The sequence below is a fragment of the Anolis sagrei genome, chromosome 6, assembly GCF_037176765.1.
Source record: "Anolis sagrei isolate rAnoSag1 chromosome 6, rAnoSag1.mat, whole genome shotgun sequence".
Lineage (NCBI taxonomy): Eukaryota > Metazoa > Chordata > Lepidosauria > Squamata > Dactyloidae > Anolis > Anolis sagrei.
Window position 1 is genome coordinate 16,026,512 of NC_090026.1, and position 21,048 is coordinate 16,047,559.

The window sequence follows — 21,048 nt, forward strand, 5'->3', positions numbered from 1 at the left end:
ACCCAAAGATCTTCTAAACCTTTCTCTACCGATTCTCCCTGAGCCTCCCCTGACTTTAGAGATCCCACACGTACAAGGCCTCAGCCTAAGTGCTCCAGGTCTCCCAGTGGTCTTTGGACGTGCCAAGCCTTTGCCCCCAGCTTTGCCCCTTACAGCCTCATCCTTTGAGTGCGCCTTCGACCCCCTTGCCCAGCCCTTCGAGCCTTTCTTTCCCCTTTTCCCCCTCCCTCCCCCCTCCCTCCCTTCCCACCCTCCCGTCCCCTCAGTTTCCCCGCTGGCCCCTCCCCCTACGCACGGAGTCCGTTGGTTGGCCGGCTTCGTGGCGCGCGCGGCCGAAGGCGCAGAGCAGGAGGGGGGGAGGGGAGGCCAGAGCGACGTCGGCGGTGAGTGAAGTCATAATAGGCCGGCTCTGAGCGCCGCCATTGGCTGGGGAAGCGCGTGCGCCCTCCCATTGGCTCAAGGCTCCCCTCGCAGGGCCCGCCTCCCCTCTCAGCGGCCCTCTCCCTCGCGCGCCCTCTAGAGGCCGGGGGTGTGAATGTCCGGAGAGAAAGAGGGCCCCATTCTCCTCATCTCTCTCCCTCGGTCCCTTTCCGAATTGGGAAGGAGGAGAATGGAAAGGAGGGAGAGAGAGAGCGAGCGCGCGCGGCGAGAGGGAAGCAGGCCCGGGCCCGTCCGCCATCTTACCTGGGTGGGAGGGGGGAGGAGGGAGGAGGGAGGGGAGGCGCCTCCTGCCCCGCCTCCTCCTGCCGCCGCCTCAGCCCCAGCGCCGCCGCCGCCTCGGCCGCAGAGAATCCGCCGCCATCCGTGGCCCTGAGGCCGCCCCCGCCCGGCCGCTCCTTCCCCGCGGGTCCCGCCGGTGCTGCCCGAAATGCCGCCGGCCCCTCGCGCTCGGCGGCCGCTCCTTCACCGGGCCTCGCAGAGCCAGACCCGACCCGCCGCGGCAAAATGGCGGCCGCCACCACCAAGCGCCAGGGCCAGCCCCCTCCTTCCCTCCCTCCCTCCTCCCACCGCTCCCCCCGCCCGCCGCGGACGGGCAAGCCTCGCGAGAGTTCCGGCAGCGCGAGAGTGGTGGGGAAACAAAACCGTCTTCGACGCAAGATGGCGCCGCTCGCCTAGGGTCACGCTGAGAGGCTTGGGTGGAAAGAAGGGCAATCTGGCGCCACTATTCGAAAGTACATGGACTAGATTTATTTATTTATGGCATTTATATGCCGCCCTTCCTACCCCGAATATATCTTACAAGATATCTTACAAGTAAGGACTGGCATTCATTCCCTGCTTTATGTAAGCTTTATTAATATTAATATGAATAAAACTTAAATAAACTCATATTATTAATATTAATATATAAGTAATAAGTAATATAATAAATATAAAATACGTAGTATTGTATTAAATTAATATAAAATAAGTAATATTAATAATATTACTTATTTTATATTAATATAAATAATATATTAATATACAGGGCCTTCTCAGTGGTGGCCCCTCGGCTATGGAATGCCCTACCGGCAGACATCAGACAGGCACCTTCGCTGCTGACGTTTCGGAGAATGGTTAAGACCTGGCTTTATGAACAAGCGTTTGGTTAAGCAGTGCAACCAATCATAGGAAGACGGTAAATGGAACATAGGAATGGCACAAGGATTATGAGAACGGATCAGATTTCAACTGAGGCGTGATGTTATGCTGTTGATCCTGTTTGTTTCGTTGTTATGTTTTAATTGCACTGACACTGTTTGATAATTGTACTATGTAAACCACATTGAGTCGCCTGTTAAGGGCTGAAAAATGCGGTATAGAAATAAAGCAAATAATAATAATAATAATATAATTACATCTACTTCTGCTTCATTGACTATTCTAAAGCCTTTGACTGTCTGGATCATAATAAACTGTGGCAAGTTCTTGGTGGGATGGGCATCCCAAGCCACCTTGTCTCTCTCCTGAGGAATCTGTACAAGGACCAAGTAGCAACAGTCAGAACTGACCACGGAACAACAGACTGGTTCAAGATTGGGAAAGGCGTACGGCAAGGCTGCATACTCTCACCCAACCTTCTTAACTTGTATGCAGAACACATGCGAGGATGTGCAGGGCTGGATGAATACAAAGCTGGGGTGAAAATGGCTGGAAGAAACATTAACAACCTCAGATATGCAGATGACACCACTCTGATGGCTGAAAGCGAGGAGGAGCTGAGGAGCCTTCTAATCAAGGTGAAAGAAGAGTCGGAGACGACTGAATGAATGAACAGCATATATATATATATATATTACAAGATATATATATATCTTACAAGATATATATATACACACACACATATATGTTGTTCATTCGTTCAGTCGTCTCCGACTCTTCGTGACCTCATGGACCAGTCCACGCCAGAGCTCCCTGTTGGCCGTCACCACCCCCAGTTCCTTCAAGGTCAAGCCTGTCACTCCAAGGATACCATCCATCCATCTTGCCCTTGGTCGGCCCCTCTTCCTTTTACCTTCCACCTTCCCCAGCATAATTGTCTTCTCCAAGCTTTGCTGTCTCCTCATGATGTGGCCAAAGTACTTCAACTTTGCCTCTAGTATCCTTCCCTCCAGTGAGCAGCTGGGCTTTATTTCCTGGAGGATGGAGTGGTTGGATCTTCTCGCAGTCCAAGGCACTCTCAGCACTTTCCTCCAACACCACAGCTCAAAAGCATCGATCTTCCTTCGCTCAGCCTTCCCTAAGGTCCAGCTCTCACATCCATAGGTTACTACAGGGAATACTATGGCTTTGACTAGGCGGATCTTTGTTGCCAGTGTGATGTTTCTACTCTTTACGATTTTATCGAGACTGGACATTGCTCTCCTCCCAAGAAGTAAGCATCTCCTGATTTCCTGGCCACAGTTTGCATCTGCAGTCATCTTTGCACCTAGAAATACAAAGTCTGTCACGGCCTCCACATTTTCTCCCTCTATTTTCCAGTTGTCAATCATTCTTGTTGCCATAATCTTGGTTTTTTTGATGTTTAGCTGCAACCCGGCTTTTGCGCTTTCTTCTTTCACCTTGATTAGAAGGCTCCTCAGCTCCTCCTCGCTTTCGGCCATCAGAGTGGTGTCATCTGCATATCTGAGGTTGTTAATGTTTCTTCCAGCAATTTTCACCCCAGCTTTGCATTCATCAAGCCCCGCACATCCTCGCATGATGTGTTCTGCATACAAGTTAAAAAGGTTGGGTGAGAGTATGCAGCCTTGCCGTACGCCTTTCCCAATCTTGAACCAGTCTGTTGTTCCGTGGTCAGTTCTTACTGTTGCTACTTGGTCCACACATACATACATACACATACATACAATATATTATATTATTAGCATAATAATATGTATCTGGAATATTGTGTCCAACTCTGGGCACCACAGTTGAAGAGATATTGACAAGCTGGAATGTGTCCAGAGGAGGGAGACTCAAAGGATCAAGGGTCTAGAGAACAAGTCCTATGAGGAGCGGCTTAAAGAGCTGGGCATGTTTAGTCTGCAGAAGAGAAGGCTGAGAGGAGACATGATAGCCATGTGTAAATACGTGAGAGAAAGTCACAGGGAGGAGGGAGCAAGCTTGTTTTCTGCTGCCCTAGAGACTAGGATGCGGAGCAATGACAAGAAAGGAGATTCCATTAGGAAGAACTTCCTGACTGTGAGAGCTGTTCAGCAGTGGAACTCTCTGCCCCGGAGTGTTGTGGAGGCTCCTTCTTTGGAGGGTTTTAAACAGAGACTGGATGCCCATCTGTCGGGGATGCTTTGAATGCAATTTTCCTGCTTCTTGGCAGGGGGTTGGACTGGATGGCCCATGAGGTCTCTTCCAACTCTTTGATTCTATGATTCATAGCACAATATCAGTATTATATATTACTATATAATACTATACCATTGTACTGTAATATTATTAGTAATATTACTGTAAAGAACCTCCGCCACTGGTAATGAAGCTGCCACCCAATTGTAGAGAGACACTACCAACTCGTGAGGAAGCGCCTAGGTTTAGGAGAGAGGAGCCACTGATTTGTAAAAGGCTCTGGTATTAAGGCTCTGTTTGTGTTGTGAGGTAGTTTTGGTAGAGTGGGTGCACCGAACGTAGAATTAATGGAGATGAGGCAGTTTTAAAAATCAAAGAGAACAAGTTTATTTTTAAACAAAACGTATGGTTGCAGTATGAAGATGTTGAGCTTGGCAAATACTTGATGGTTACATGTAACTTGGTTGCGATACAATTCAGACTTTCGATGTTACAACTTATGAACTCTTGCTGTGGTGAAGCGCTTTATTAACCAGTGTTCCCTGCAATGAATAGTCTTTCTGTTTGATCTATACTTGATCAAATCACAGATCTCCAGTCTTCCTCCGACTAGCGATCCTAGCAAGCCTCTGTTAGTTCTTTCTAACTAAAGCAACTAACAAGGTTTTCCCCTTCAGCTTCCTAGCTGAAGAAATCTCTACTATTCACGAACACTAAAAACTGACTCTTCACTTCTTCACTCCTCAGAGTCTAAAAACTGACTCTGCTCTCTCAGAGTCTTCCCCTGACTCTGCTGCTCTCTCAGAGTCTCCCCCTCTGACTGACTCTAACTGTCACTTTTTTAAACCTTCACTCTCTAAGCTCCTCCCACCTCCTCTTCTGCCTCGTTTCCATGGTAACACATTTCTCACAGCTAGGCCGCTCCAGCCTTAGGGCAAGCAATTCAAACATAAATACAGTTATAAGCATATTATTATAAACACTTCTGTACAATTACATATACTATAAAATATATAATTATATTAGTAGTAGTATTATATTGTATAAGGGGGCCCCTGGTGGCGCAGTGAGTTAAAACTGAGCTGCTGAGCTTGTTGATCAAAAGGTCGCAGTTTCGATTCCGGGGAGCGGCGTGAGCTTCCGCTGTCAGCCCTAGCTTCTGCCAACCTAGCAGTTCGAAAACATGCAAATGTGAGTAGATCAATAGGTACCGCTCCGGCAGGAAGGTAACGGCGCTCCATGCAGTCATGCCGGCCACATGACCTTGGAGGTGTCTACGGACAACGCTGGCTCTTCGGCTTAGAAATGGAGATGAGCACCACACCCCAGAGTCAGACATGACTGGAATTAATGTCAGGGGACTACCTTTACCTTTACCTATTATATTGTATTATGTTATAATATTATAAGTATATGTATATACAGTGTATTATATTGTATTATTAGCATAACATAGGAGACAAGATGGAACTCTCTTCCTGGGGTCCCCTCTCTTCACTATAGAGATATAGACACTATATGTTAATGAATGTGGAAGTATTCTCTCTTGATATGTGTTTAAGACAGTTATGAGGTAACTCGTCAACCAAATGGCTCTGGGACCCGACTACAGGCATGGGCAAAGTTGGGCCCTCCTGGTGTTTTGGACTTCAACTCCCATCATTCCTAACAGCCTCAGGCCCTTTCCTTTTCCCCTCGGCCTGCTCCCTCCTCCCTATGACTTCCCCTCACATATTTATACAAGGAGCTGCTGATAAGTCTTTGGCTTTACCCAGAAAGAAATGAGATAGAAAGATGAAACTTTACATGTATTCCACATACTCTCCACTGATATCAACACACTTTTTACATTGGTATTCCAAGTTCTGTAAGGCTTTCAAAGGATTTTGGTTGTGCCTCAAACCACTCATCCGTAGCAGCCATGGCATCAGAAATGGTGTGAAATTTGGTACCCTTGAGGTGTTTCTTCAGGTTTGGAAACAGATGATAGTCGAAGGAAGCTAAATCCGGTGAATAAGGTGGGTAGTTAACCAGCTGGAAGCCTAGCTCCACCAGTTTTGCCATGGTCTCTTGTGCAGTGTGAGCGGAGGCATTGTCTTGCAAGAACAAGATTCCTTTGGACAGCTTGCTGAACATTTGAACCCTTTGGCTTTCAGAACTGCCTTCAATTGGTTCAAAAGTTCAGTGTAATGCCTTGCATTGATGGTGGAACCATTTTGAAGGTAGTCCACTAGCAGCACGCCCTCCTTATTCCAGAACACAGACGCCATCACCTTAGTGGCTGAGTTTTGCACCCTGAACTTCTTTGGATGAGGAGAACCACTGTGCCTCCACTCTTTAGACTGCTCCTTGGTTTCATGATCGTACAAATAAACCCAGGTCTCATCCATAGTGACCAGTCAATCCAGGAGTTCTTATCAGTCCGGAAATGCTGACAAATGGACCGGGAAGTTTTCACTCGCATGCTTTTCTGATCTGCTGACAAACACTTGGGGAACCACCTTTCAGAGAGCTTCTTCATGTTCAAATGTTCACGGATAATGACACAAACTCATTCACGAGAAATCCCCATGATGTTTTCTATTTCTTTATCTGAAATTTGCCGATTCTCCAGTATGAGGTTGTGCACAGCATCGACGATCTCTGGAACAACAACCACTCTCGGTCATTCAGGACATTTCTCCTCATTGGTGCTAAAGTGGCCTGTTTTAAATTTGCCAACCCAGTTCTTAACTACAGAATATGTCTGTGACATATCACCATGATTATTCTGTTTCATTTCCTACTGGGTTTATAATATGGTTTCAAGCAGAAATTCTATACCTTGTAAAATCTATTAAAATCATTCATATTACTTAGCAGGCAGAATAATAATAGTAACAATAGTAATAATAATATGTCTGCTGTGGACTCATCTTGTTGTGTTTCAAATAATAATGATGATGATGATAAAAAGTTTTGGAGCACAATGCTCCTGACCTCACAACCGTGTTAAAAACAAAGTATGGATTGTCGATATTGCAAAGTCAGGTGACAGCAGGATTGGAGATAAACAACTGGAAAAGCTGACCAGATATGAGGATTTAAAAATAAAAATATGGTTGCTTACCTGTAAACGTAGTTTCCAGAGTGGTCACCTGTGAATTTGCACATATGGTATATTCCTGTGCTCGCGCAGGCAGCAACAGAAATTCTCGAGACAACTTGACAGAGTAGCCCCACCCACCTTCCCAGTCTGTATAAATAGCCCGTGGGAAGGGCTACCCTCAGTTCTTCCACCGCAAAATACAGCCAGAAGTCCTGAGGCATGACCTTTATCAAAGAGTGGGGAGGATGGGCAGGTTGTGCACATTCACAGGTGACCACTCAGAAAACTACGTTTACAGGTAAGCAACCTATATTTTCCCCTCGTGGTCAGCTGTTATTTGCACATATGGTAGACTAGCAAGCTACTAACCTTGGACGGTGGGCGTCATGCCACAGCAGAAAAAAGTACTGCCTGGCGAAAGGCTGCATCCCTCTTCGACATTACATCCAGCTTGTAATGTGACATGAGAAGAATCTTGATCTACTGGTTGGGAAATATTTGCCATGCTGTTAGCTTTAGAGTGTGAATGTCTGGGTAAAGGACAAGACCATTCTGCTCTGACAGAAGGTCCTCCCTTTTTGGTAAAGGCTTGAATATCCTCTGGACAGCTGAAGGACCAGGGAGAACCATGGTTACCGTGGCCACCATGGGATGATCAAGATGCCCTGAGCCCGGTCTTGGAACAGTTTCGACATTACCCGTAGTATGAGGGGAAAGGGGAGAAATGCATAATTTTGTGTTTCCCCCAATGTAACAGGAACACGTTGCCCAGGCAGTTGGGTATTGTGTTCCGGTCCAACCGGGCACAGAACAGTTGGCCTTGTTTGTTCTCTACTGACGCAAAAAGGTCTACCTCTGGCCAGCCCCACACGTGAAACAGAAGAGTTGTTACTTCTCTGTTTAGAGTCCACTCGTGGTGGGCTAGAGGGTTTCTGCTCAGAAAGTCCGCTAGTGTGTTCTGTTCTCCTGGTAGGTGGACTGCTAGTAGGTGAATACCCCTCCTTATGCACCAATGCCACATTCTGAGTGTTATTGACAGCAACTTGGGGGAGTGCGTCCCTCCTTGCTTGTTTATATAGAACATCACCATGGTGTTGTCTGTTACTAGTTGGACGACTTGATTTGTGAGAACTAGTTCGAATGACTTTAGAGCTTTTTCTACTGCTAATAGCTCTAGTTGATTTATGCGGTAAGTGGCTTCTAGAGTGGACCATGTACCTTGGGTTGTTAGGTCGTCTACATGAGCTCACCATCCTTTGAGGGAAGAGTCTGTAGTCATGATTTTGGATGGTCTGAGTTGATGGAAAGGTAGACCAGCACAGACATTGTGGTGTTCCGACCACCAGAGTAGATAATTGTGCTGTTCCACAGGTAGAGAAAGGCACATACTGGATTTTTGTGATAACAGGTTAAAGACTGACAGGAACCATGATTGTAGTGATCTGAGATGCCGTCTCGCATGTGGAATTACTGCAGTGGTGGATTCCATGTGCCCTAATAATATTTGGATCTGCTTGGCCCTTATATAGTCCTGATGTACTGTCTGTAGTACTAGGGTTCGTAGGTTCTGGAAGCGATTGGTGGGTAAGAAAGCCGTCTGTGCCTCCCAGTCCAGTATCGCTCCAATGAACTGTATTCTTTGTGATGGAGTGAGATTGGATTTCTCCCAGTTCACTATTAGACCTAAAGACGAGAAAAGACAACTTTTTGCTGATGTGTGATACTAATACCTTCCTGGAATTTGCAACTATTTACCAATCATTAATGTAAGGATATACTGTTACTCCAGATGTGCGGAGGTAAGCCGCCACAGCGGCCATACACTTTGTAAAGACTCTAGGTGCAGTTGCTAAATCAAATGGTAACACATTGAAATGATATGCTTGATTCCCCACCATAAAGGCTAGGAATCTACGGTGTTCTGCACTAATCAAAATGTGGAAATAAGCGTCCTTTAAGTCCACTGTTGCAAACCACACCTTTTTATTCAGTAAAGGAAGAATTGTTTTAAGTGACACCATCCGAAATTTCTTAGTCTTAACAAATTCGTTCACACCCCGCACATCTAGTATTGGGCATTGACTGCCTCTCCGTTTGGATACTAGGAAATAATTAGAGAAGAAACTCTGTCTGCATGCTGATTGCAGAATAGGACATATTGCCCCCTTGGAGAGTAGGTTATTTATTTCCTCTATAAGTGGGTGAGATGGGGATGTAACTCTTAAGTGACCAACTGGTGGTTGCTTGTCAAATTCAATAAAATAGCCATTTTTCACAATTTGGAGTACCCAGGTGTCAGCAGTAATTTTTAACCATGTATCATAAAAGGAGGCCAAACTGGAGGCCAACATTTGGAAAGATACAAACAGGGGAACAGTGTCCAGGGTTTAAAACAGTACAGGTTAACAAATTAGGTGAATGTAGAGATTCTTCGCCTGAAAGGGAATTTTTATCCATATGGTCTATTGGTAATATAGTGTCAAAAATGCTGTTTTGGTCCCCCTGTGCGGTTGGATTTACGGTTGGTATCTATTCTTTGAGTCATAGGCTTGCTTCCGCTGCATAAAGGGTTTGTTGTTCTGGGGCGTGTTGTTGTTGTTGCCCACTATAGAAATTACCAGTATTTCTTCTATTGTATGTATTTCTTCTATTGTCTGCCAACAAGGTTTCTGTGGATAATTTCCTTGTCGGGGGAAGCCGTAGACCTGGATGGTTTTCCTCATCTCTTGCATATGTTTTAATCTTTCATCGGTTGTTGGGTTGAATAGGCAGTCTTCGTGCATTGGTAGATCTTTAGCGAGAGAGCGGCCCTCCTCTAATAAGGAGGAGGCACGTAACTAGCCATGGCGTCTTATCACTGTGGCAGTAGCAAATACTTTCCCTGCTGATTCTGCCAAATGTTTGGCAAAGTCCTTCTGAAACTTTGCTAGTAGTAGAGCTTCTGAGTGAAAGGCTCTTGGCAGGCGCTGTTCGCTTTCTGGTAAGATATCTATATAAGGAGACATCTTATTCCACAAAAATGTTTGGTATGCACTCATATATGTGGCGTAGTGAGCCATCCTCGTGAAGAGTCCTGCAGCCATATTGGCCTTTTTACCCATGGTGTCTATTTTCCTGCCCTCCTTATCAGATGGTGTTGGGGTTAATTTTTTTGATTTTTGTCCATGGCCCACTTCCGCTATGACCGTGTTTGGTTTTGATGGTCGAGTTACCCAATCCGCAGTGGATAGGTCAATTAGGTATAGATTATCAACTCTTTTGGCATTGCCGGAGCTAACGCTGGTGAACCCTCTGGTACCTTAGTAAGTTTTAGTAGGTATGGTAGTGCTGGAAGAGCCATATTCACATTAGATTCCTGTTGTTGGAAACATTGGATCATCTACTGGTTCTGGTGGTTTAGGGGTTGGTAAATCAAGAGCTCGAATCATCCTTGCCAGTAAGGTTGCGAACTTTGTGTAATCTTCATTATTAGGAACATCATGCTTTGTTACTTTAGTCTCCTCTAAGTTATCGGGATTATCATCTGAGGAACCTGATTCCTCTAGTTAAATTGCCTGTGGTTGTATATTTACAGGCATAGGAGTTTGTATAATTGTTTCTTTAGATGTTGTGGCTATTGGTTGTGATGAGCCAGTTAGTATTGGTTGCCTTGATGGTAAAACCTCTGTATTTATTATCTCTTTATTATTTATTTGTTTATTATTTATTTGTTTATTCATATTGGGGCCAATTATGGATGGCCACTGCATAGGGATAGGTGCTCCACAGAATACCATTTGCCCATTGGGAGCCATTTGCCAGAACCCTCCTTGGTTTAACATTGCATGCGGAGGCAAGCACTGTTTGTTCATCCATACAGAGGATGAATGGGAGGAGGTTCTTCGACTCCTCCCCCATCAGTATTGCTTCCTGGTTCTTGATGAGGGGGAGGAGCTGGAGGAGGAGCTTGTGCTCCTCGATACCGAGCGGCTTTGGCTTCGACGCCTGCCAAATCTCATTGAGTGCCTGGAAGGAGCTCGATCTCGAGCGCGTCTTGGGCTTACTTGAAAAGATCTGGAAGGAGGAGGCGGTGTGAAAGAAGAAGCCCCCATTACTGAATCCAGGCTTTTGTTTACGCAACGAGCCAGGACGGGAGGAGTTACTGAGGCTTCTGATGCAGCTTCCTTTGGTGGTGGTGCAGATATTTTGCTCTTTAGGGTAGGTATCAGTAAGCGTTTGAAGGGTCGCCCCTTCGTTTATGGTTATTATCTCCTCCGTGGTTGCCATTAGTGCCATTTTAGGTGGTGCTTGGCCTTGTGGCGCCGTTTCTCCCCCTCTCGAGGGATCTTGTGGCTTGTGTTTTTTAGTTTGGTTTAACGGAGCCGTTTCGCCTCCTCCCGAGGGCTTTATCGGCTTGACTCTTTATTTATTTTCTTTTTCTTTATTGTTGTTTCAGTTAGGTTCTTTTCGATAAGGTTTGCCTGTGGTTGGTTAACTGTTTCTCCAGGCTTTGTAGGTAGTAGAGCCTGCTCATATAATGCGGCTTTTAATCTTAATTCTCTATTTTTTCTTATTTGTGGTGTGAAAGCCTTACAAATTGCGCATGCCTGGGAGAGGTGCTCCTCACCCAGGCATAGGAGGCAGTTAGAGTATGTGTCGTCCGGATATTTATTTGGACATGACACACACTTTTTAAAGGAGGTAGTAGCCATAGTTATTGCTGCTAGAAGTTATTTTCTTATATTTTCTGAGAATATGATGTAGTCTCTGATTTCCTTGCTGCTTTTAGCGATGGATTGGAAGAAATGAGAGGTTGCTTACCTGTAACCGTAGTTTCCCTAGTGTTGTGCTGTGAATTCGCACTAATGGTACTCTCTCTGCGCATGCGCAGTCTCATCCGGAATCTTCAGTTGAAATTTAAAAGAAAAAGCGGTTGGCCCCGCGCACACTCCCCAAGATAGCATAAATAGCCCGCGGCAGGCCAACCGCCTCCAGATCTCTTCCGCCGCCAAAGCAGCCAGAAGGAGGAGGCATGACAAACTGCAGGGAGGATGGGCGGGGCCGTGCGAATTCACAGCACAACACTAGGGAAACTACGGTTACAGGTAAGCAACCTCTCATTTTCCCTACGTGTCTGTGCTGTGAATGCGCACTAATGGTATAAGACTAGCGAGCTACCCACCTTGGATGGCGGGAGTCATGCCACCGCAGAAAAAAGCACTGCTCGACCGAACGCCGCATCCTTCTTCGCCATCAAATCAAGCTTATAATGTGAAACAAAAGTCAGCGGCGTCGACCATGTGGCAGCTCGACAAATGGCGTCCAAGGGCACACCCTTCCAAAATGCTGCCGTAGTAGATACTGCTCTTGTGGAATGTCCTTTCACGGCAGATGGAATCTCACGTCCAGATTTCTGGTAAGCCAACTTGATTGCAGAAACTATCCATGAGGATAGACGCTGTGATGACACAGGAGAACCGCAAGAGTCTTTCCTATACTTCACAAATAACTTAGGAGTTTTTCTTATGTCTTTAGTTCTACTAAGGTAGAACGCCAACGCCCTGCGGACATCAAGCAAATGGAGACTACGCTCCAAAGAGGAGTCTGGGTTCTGGAAGAAGGATGGCAAAATAATCTCCTGTGACATATGAAAATGTGATGTTACCTTGGGAAGAAAGGCAATGTCTGTACGGAGCACTACCTTATCCCTGTGGAACCGGAGATATGGTTCATCTGATCTAAGTGCGCAAAGTTCGCTAACGCGTCGAGCCGACGTTATTGCCACCAGAAAGGAAGTTTTCCAGGAAAGATGAGAGATATCACACGTGGCCATAGGCTCGTAAGGCGCACTTTGAAGAGATGATAGCACGATCTCCAAACTCCATGAGGGAATAACAGGGGCAACTGCTGGTTTGACATTCCCGTAGCCTTTGAGGAAAAGTTTAACTAAATATTCCCCAAAAAGGGAGGGCAGTCCTTCCTTTCTTCTGTACCATGAGATGGCTGCGAGGTAACACTTTAATGATGAGATAGACAAACCTAAGTCAGATAATGAAATCAAAAAGTCTAACACTACTGAGACTGGAGCTCTAACAGGGTCGCAGCCCCTACTTAACATATACTTTGTGTAACGAGCCCACTTATAAACATAAGAACGTTTAGTAGACGGTTTTTGTGCCGCATCTAAAATAGCCCTAACTGGACTAGACAAACCTAATGTAAGATCTAATGATCTGGGGCAATCCTCCAGGCAGTGAGCCTCAACACGTGAACGTCTGGGTAGCAAACCCTTCCGTCCTGTAAGGTCAGGAGGTCTGTCCTGTTCGACAGACGTCTGTACCTCCCGTTGGACATCCCGAGAAGAACTGAGAACCATGGTTGACGAGGCCACCATGGTGTCACTAGAATACAGTTCCCTTTGTCCCTCCTTAACTTCGAAAGGACCCTCGCCAACAGGGGAAACGGAGGAAACGCGTAAAGGAAATCTCCTGACCACTTGAGAAGGAATGCATCCCCCAGACATCCCTGCGCTAGATTGGCTCTTTTGCGTGCACAGAAGAGGGGACATTTCGCGTTCTCCTTCGACGCGAACAGGTCTATTTTCGGGACCCCCCAGATCCCGAAGATCATATTGAGTTCCCCTTGACTGAGAGACCACTCGTGGCTCGAAATGGGTGTCCTGCTTAGCGTGTCCGCCAAAACATTCTCCTCCCCTGGGAGGTGAACAGCCATCAGATGGACCTCTCTCGCTATGCACCAGTCCCAGATACGCATTGTCAGTCTTGACAGAGTCTGGGACCGTGTTCCCCCTTGCTTGTTTATATAGAACATTGTCGTTGTGTTGTCCGTTATCACCTGCACTACCTCGCCCAACAATTCCATCTCGAAAGATTTTAGTGCCTTTTCCACTGCGAGCAGTTCCAGTACGTTTATATGGAACTTGGCCTCCTCTGGAGTCCAAAGACCTCGGGCAGTGAGACCATTGAAATGCGCTCCCCACCCTCTTAAAGACGAATCCGTCGTGACAACTTTCGACGGTTCGGGAGGCTGAAAAGGCAGGCCTACAGTAACATTGGTCGGTTCTGTCCACCACAATAGGGAGGTCCGCACTTCCTCTGGCACGCGTAACCGCACATGGGGGTCGTCTAGGCCAGGACGGAACACTGACAGGAACCAGTTCTGGATGGTTCTGAAACGCAAGCGGGCATATGGCGTGACCGCTGTTGTAGAGGCCATATGCCCCAGTAGTACTTGAATTGTCTTTGCTGACACTTCCCCTGAACATAGGACTTGCACAACCAGGGACTTGAGTGACTCGAAACGCTCCTCCGGTAGAAACGCCTTCTGGTAAGTTGAATCCAAGACGGCTCCAATAAACTGAATTCTGCGGGCAGGTACTAGATGGGACTTTTCCCTGTTCACCACAAGACCTATAGACTGGAGAAGAGAGAGAACTGTGTCAACATGCACACGCAGGCGGTCACATGAACTCGCTACTAACAGCCAGTCATCTATATACGGATAAACCGTAATGCCCCTAGTCCTGAGGTGGGCAGCGACCACCGCCATACATTTTGTGAAGACTCTAGGAGCCGTAGTAAGGCCGAATGGCAAGACGTTAAAATTAAAGGCCCTTTCTCCAACCATGAAAGCAAGATATTTCCTGTGGTGTTCAGCTATAGAAATGTGAAAATATGCGTCCTTTAAATCAATTGATGCGAACCAATCATCTTTATTTAAAAAGGGAAGGATCATAGGGAGAGAAATCATACGAAACTTTCTCGAATCAATATACATGTTCACTCCCCTTAAATCCAGTATTGGACGCAAACCTCCACCTTTCTTGGTTACTAAAAAATAACGAGAAAAATAACACCTGTTGAACATTGAAGAGTGAACGCGCGAAATCGCGCCCTTACTCAATAACTTCTCAATCTCTTCCAGCAGTGCTGGAGATTCGGGAGTAACTTTTAACTGTCCCAACGGGGGCCGAGATTTAAATTCTATTGAATAACCATACTCAACAATTTGGAGGACCCAACTATCGGTCGTTATTGCGGCCCAAGACCGTGCAAATGGCTTAAGTCTATCCTTAAATAGAAAACACTCAACTAATTCTGGAGGCTCAGGCTGAAAAGAGCCTAACTGTTGCGGGACAGTAACAGATGGATCGTCAAAGACGACGCCTGGGATTTCCCGCAGTCTTAACCTTATTCTGGTTATATGGTTGGTACCTAGGCTTTGCACCAAAGCTCTGCCTACGGTTATACTGGAACTTTGTTGAAGCATTCCGATTGTTCTGAGTTGCACTGTATCCACTATAATTGGACTTACGATAAAAGGGGGCTGATTGCTGCCAACGAGGCTTCTGCTGGCCACCTGGCTGCCAAGAGTAAGAATATGGATAGGGATATTTGGCCGCCTGCATAACCTCACGTGAATGCTTAATTTTCTCATCCGTTGCTGGATCAAAAAGACCTTCCTCATGCATTGGAAGGTCTTCTGCCAACAACCTACTCTCCTCTGATAACGAAGAAGCACGCAACCACGCATGACGACGTATGGCTGTGGCCGTGGCGAGGAGTTTTCCAGATGTCTCAGCCATATGTTTGGCAAAAGTTTTTTGAAATTTGGAAAGAATAAGGGCTTCTTCTTGATAAGCCTTAGGAAGACGGCGGTCTTCAGCAGGCAGGAGATGAATAAAAGGTAGGACTTTGTTCCAGAGAAAACTCTGGTATCCGCTCATAAAGGTGGCGTAATGAGCCATCCTAGCGAATAACCCCGCAGCTACATGCACTTTCTTCCCGAGGGAATCAATCTTTTTGCCTTCCTTGTCTGGTGGTGACACAGAAAATTTTTTAGGCCTTCTAGACCTAGCTGCTTCCGCCACTACCGTATTAGGAGCAGTGGGACGGGCAATCCAATTTGCTGATGAAAGGTCTACTTTGTAGAAAAGATCAACCCGCTTAGGAATTGCTGGGGCAATTGACGGGGAAATGTCAGGGACCTTTGTCAACTTAAGCAAATATGGCAATGTTGGGAGTAGTGTGGGAGAGGAAGTGTCTTGTTCCTCAGGAGTAAACATATGGTCTTCTACAGTAGAAACAGGTTTGGGAGCAGGAATGCTTAATGCGGTTATCATTCTCCCAATCATTTGCACAAATTTATTAAAGTCATCCAGACGGTCCCCATTAGGCTCCTTATCATTGTCTATATTAGGGACCTCCATCATCTCTACAGAGGCATCTGAATCAATGTTATCTGGTGGAAGTTGATCATCACAGACAGATGGCAGTGGTGTTCCCCTTTGGGAATAATAATATCCCTGACGTTCATTTCTCATGCGTACAGGGATTGTCTCTTGTTCTGTCAAATGTCTGTCAAGTCTGTAGTCCTCATTATGACACCTAGGAGGACGTAAATTCTCTTGATTAGGAGATGTAGGTGGTGGTGGACCACAGTAGATGAATCTCCCTTGAGGTGTTATCTCATAAAATCCTGGGTGAGGGAGGGGAAGCTCCCTGTTATCCTGACGGGAAGGTCTCATAGAGGAGGCTTTCTTTGCTTTCTTCGCGCGTGCCTGCCTGCGCAACCTAGCAGAGCACGATGAATCTGAACAGGAGCTGGTTGATGAAGAGGAGGAGGAGGAGGAGTCGCTGGAACTAGATCGATCCCGGCGCCTCCTCTTGCCCTTGCTCCTGCGAGAAGGAGCGCGAGCACGGCGCCGACTCGGGGCCCCAGCACCTAGCATCCCCGATGTGGAGGGGAGTGCTGAACTTGCGCGGCGCCGTTCCAAATCCTCAGCGCTCGCGCGAGCTGACAAGAGGAGCCCCTCATAAGCCGCTTGTCTTGGCTCCTCCTCTGAGGCAGCTCCTTGGGCAGTGGGAGGAGCCGGCGCCGAAAGCGTCGGCATCGGAGGCGTCACGCCGGTCTCCTCCCGAGCACGCGCGGGGCGTGCTGTAGCCGATCTCGGCTCTCTTTCACTTTCGATATCCTCCTGAGCTCGCACGGGGCGAGCGGAGGCTGCTGCCGGCTCCTCGGCATTAACAAAGCCACGTGGAGGAGTCTCTGAAGGGACCAGCTGAGGGACTGCGGCCATGGTTCCTGCCGCTTGCTTTGGAAGCCTCTCCGAGGCTGATTTGCCCTCAATATTCTTCATTTTCTTCACTTTCTTTGCCGGCTTCGCCTTGGACGCCAGACCAGGTAAGTTCTTATCTTTTGGCTCAGTAGACTTAGCCATAGCAGGGAGAAGAGCCCTTTCATAAAGGGCAGCCTTTAAACGAATTTCTCTATTTTTTCTTGTCTGTGGGGTGAAGGACTGGCATATGGAACAGGCCTGTGATAAATGTCCTTCACCCAAACAGGCGATGCACAGCGAATGTGCATCATTGTCTGGGAAATTACTCTGGCAGGCAGAGCAACGCTTAAAGCCCTTTGTAAGGGACATTGTAACAATAATAAACAAATCTGAACGATAGGAAGATCCGAACTTGCTGCTGTGAGGCGCGGATGAAGAGATCTGGAGGCGGTTGGCCTGCCGTGGGCTATTTATGCTATCTTGGGGAGTGTGCGCGGGGCCAACCGCTTTTTCTTTTAAATTTCAACTGAAGATTCCGGATGAGACTGCGCATGCGCAGAGAGAGTACCATTAGTGCGCATTCACAGCACAGACACGTAGGGAAACTGAGGGTAGCCCCTCCCACGGGCTATTTATACGGGGGAAGGTGGGCGGGGCTACTCTAACTGTCAAGTTAGTCTCGAGAATTTCCATTGCTGCCTATGCAAGCGCAGGAATATACCATATGTGCAAATCACAGCTGACCACGAGGGGAAACTGCAAAGACTCTGGCACAAGCCAGTCAAGGTGGTCCCAGTGGTGATCGGCACACTGGGTGCAGTGCCTAAAGACCTTGACCTGCACTTAAATACAATCAGCACTGACAAAATTGCCAGTTGCCAGCAGCAGAAGGCTATCTTACTGGGATCTGCACGCATTATTTGCTGATACATCACACAGTCCTAGACACTTGGGAAGTGTCCGACGTGTGATCCAATACAACAGCCAACAGAGTGTCTGCTATAGACGTATCTTGTGTTAATAATAATAATAATAGTTTAATAATAATAATAATAATAATAATAATAATAATTTTATTTCTTACCTGCCTCTCACCACAGTATAAATTCCAGGCGTGTCTTGCCCAATTCAATCAATGGGCCTAAACCGAAGCATTAGTATCTTTGTTGTGATGTGTTTTCTAGTTGTTTCCTATCAGAGAATTTTCTTGAGAAAACAGGATTCAGAAAAGATTTACCATGTCCTTCCCTTCAGGCTGAGAGTGTGACTCCAGCACCATCCATTGGTTTCATGGCTGAACAAGGATTCAAATACAAATCTGTGGCCCTCAATTTAATCATTAGTACCTTAAGTTCCAATGATTTAAGAGTGTTCAGCCTAGATGTGATGTGATAGTAGATCAGGCATGGAAAAAATGGGCCCTCTTGTGTTTTGGACTTCAGCTCCCACAATTCCCGTAGGCTGTCAGGAATTGTGGGAGTTGAAGTCCAAAACACCTGAAGGGCTGACATTTGCCCATGCCTGGAGTAGGCTCATTTTAAAGCTTAGTTTAATTTTTCATTATATGATGGCTTTTTATTATATTTTCTCTAATTGTAAGGAACATTTAATTTATATCCGGAAGAGCAAACGTTCCATCTTGTCTTAATCTTTCAATTTGGATAAATACTGCCAGGTTGGTCCTCTAAGAACTATAGTGGCAGAGTAACACAGTGATTAAAGCGAATATAGGAAATCGAATGACCTGACAATGGAATTAGACAATGCTTGAGAATGAGACGCTGATGATGTTGCTTTTATTGCTTTTGTGATGTCTTATACTGTTTAATGTTTTTTATCTATTATGTTTTATGTATACTGATTTGTTGGAAACCGCCTTGAGTCACCAATTGGCTGAGAAAGGCGGTATACAAATACAGTAAGTAAGTAAATAAATAAATAAAGACATATTTGTACTGTTCTTGCCAGTTAAGCTAATATTTTTGGAACTCCCTCCTAAGAGAGACCTAGAAGAGTTCTCATGGGGAAAAGGTGTCTTTGCTGAAGCTTTTTCACCAATCCTTGTTTCCACAATAAGCCATATTTTTTTTAATCCAATTCTCACCGGAACGGAAAGTGAGGTGAAATTTTCTGAACCAGGGGCACAGACAGTAAAACAAACCCCACCTTTTCCTATGCTATCCAAAGCTAAAATATCTATATTTTTGGCTGGAGTTACATTTAAAACATATACCTGTTCCAATGTACATACAAATTCAACTTAAGAATGAACCTAAAGAACTTAGTGGTTGTTTTAAGTTTTTTGGGCTGTATGGCCATGTTCCAGAAGCATTCTCTCCTGACATTTCGCCTGCATCTATGGCAGATGTCCTCACAACCTCTGAGGATGCCTGCCATAGATGCAGGCAAAACGTCAGGAGAGAATGCTTCTGGAACATGGCTGTACAGCCCAAAAAACTTACAACAACCCAGTGATTCCAGCCAATCACTTCGGCAATACACTACAGAACTTAAGTCTTCGGCAATACACTATAGCAGGGGTTCTCAAACTAAGGCCCGGGGGCCGGATGCGGCCCTCCAAGGTCATTTACCTGGCCCTCACTCAAGGTCAACCTAAGTCTGAAACGACATGAAAGCACACAACAACAACAATTCTATCTCATCAGCTAAAAGCAGTCCCACACTTCCCATTGAAATACTAATAATTTTATATTTGTTAAAATTGTTCTTTTAATTATTGTATTGTTTTTAAGTGGGTTTTGCACAACAAATAAGATATCATTCATGTTTTTTTTCAACTTATAATCCAACCCTCCAACAGTTTGAGGGACTGTGACCTGGCCCTCTGTTTAAGAAGTCTCAAGGACACCTGCACTATAGAACTTAAGTTATTCATAACTTGGGGGCTTCATCTATTTGGTTCTTATCGTTTATATGTAGTTTTACTACACACGTGTATTCAGGTCAGTCTCTTAACTTACAACATTTAGAAAAGAGCAGCAGTTAAAATCCGAGGATTGCATAACCCAAAATATTATATATACTTACAGCAGGACAGGTTAGCAACTCACCTGTTTTGTCTGCCAATAGCAGCAGAAAATCTATCTGTGCAAATCTGATGATTGCACAAGTTGTATTGCTGATCTTGCATATATCTATGCAATAAAACTCTTGTATCACACCATTATACTAAGGCTTATAATGAATTTTGAACAAGGAACTATATCAAAGCTGGCTCCTTGGCAGATTATGAATATGCTGCTTAAGTTACTATAGTAACAATTTAAGGCAAGTTAGTGGAAATCATTAGCCCCCGGTGGTGCAGTGGGTTAAACCCGTTCCGGCAGGACTGAAGACTGACAGGTTGCAGGTTCAAATCCAGGGAGGGCGCGAATGAGCTCCATCACTTCCAGCTCCTCATGCATCACTTCCAGCTCCTCATGAGAAAAGCCTCCACAAGGATGATAAAACATCAAAACATCCGAGCATCCTCTGGGCAGCATTCTTGCAGATGGCCAATTCTCTCACACCAGAAGCGACTTGCAGATTCTCAAGTCGCTCCTGACATGAAAAGAAAAGGAAATCATTAGACTTACGTGTTGGTCTTAAATTGCTGTGTATGTATTGTTCTTCCCTGTCTGATGCCCTTCAGCTACATTTTACTTCAGTTCCCATCATCCTTATGGCTGCTTTTCTTCCACCATCAGCACTTTTCACTGGCATCACAAGCACAAGCTTTACCTTACTGTGTTTTGACATTTTCATTCTTTATTTTTTGTCATTTTTGGTGAACCCATGACACCGTGTTGTTTTTTGCACGATGAGTTCTGAGAGGGTTTGCCATTGCTTTTCTGTGAGGCTGAGAAAGTGTTACTTGCCTGGCAACACCCAGTGGGTTTATGTAGCCATGTGGGGATGCAAACTCTGTTCTCCTAATGTCCAGCATTCAGATCACCACATCACAAGGGCTTTCCTTTTTTGTTACAAACAATTCAAACAAATCCTAGCATGCTTTTTTCATATAATGTTATTAAGATTATATGGACACCAGAAGAAAAAAAAAACTATCAATATTTCATAAGCAACATCTTTCCTGAAAGGATCCAAATATATAGAATTTTAAGGCTGTATTAAGACAAGC

The 21,048-nt window shown here is 45.6% G+C and overlaps 1 protein-coding gene across 2 annotated transcripts in view; it reads right to left on the reverse strand.

The window, feature by feature from the left end:
• SRCAP (Snf2 related CREBBP activator protein) overlaps window positions 1–978 on the reverse strand; it is a 33,326-nt gene extending 32,348 nt beyond the window's left edge. Inside the window, exon 1 of one of the 2 annotated variants that reach the window (XM_060780215.2) lies at window positions 685–978. The gene's annotated coding sequence lies outside the window, so the exon portion shown is untranslated. Of the gene's footprint in view, window positions 1–295; window positions 381–684 lie in introns of those variants that run through there. The other variant, XM_060780217.2, reaches the window with a different exon arrangement.
• Between the last annotated feature and the right edge of the window lie 20,070 nt (window positions 979–21,048).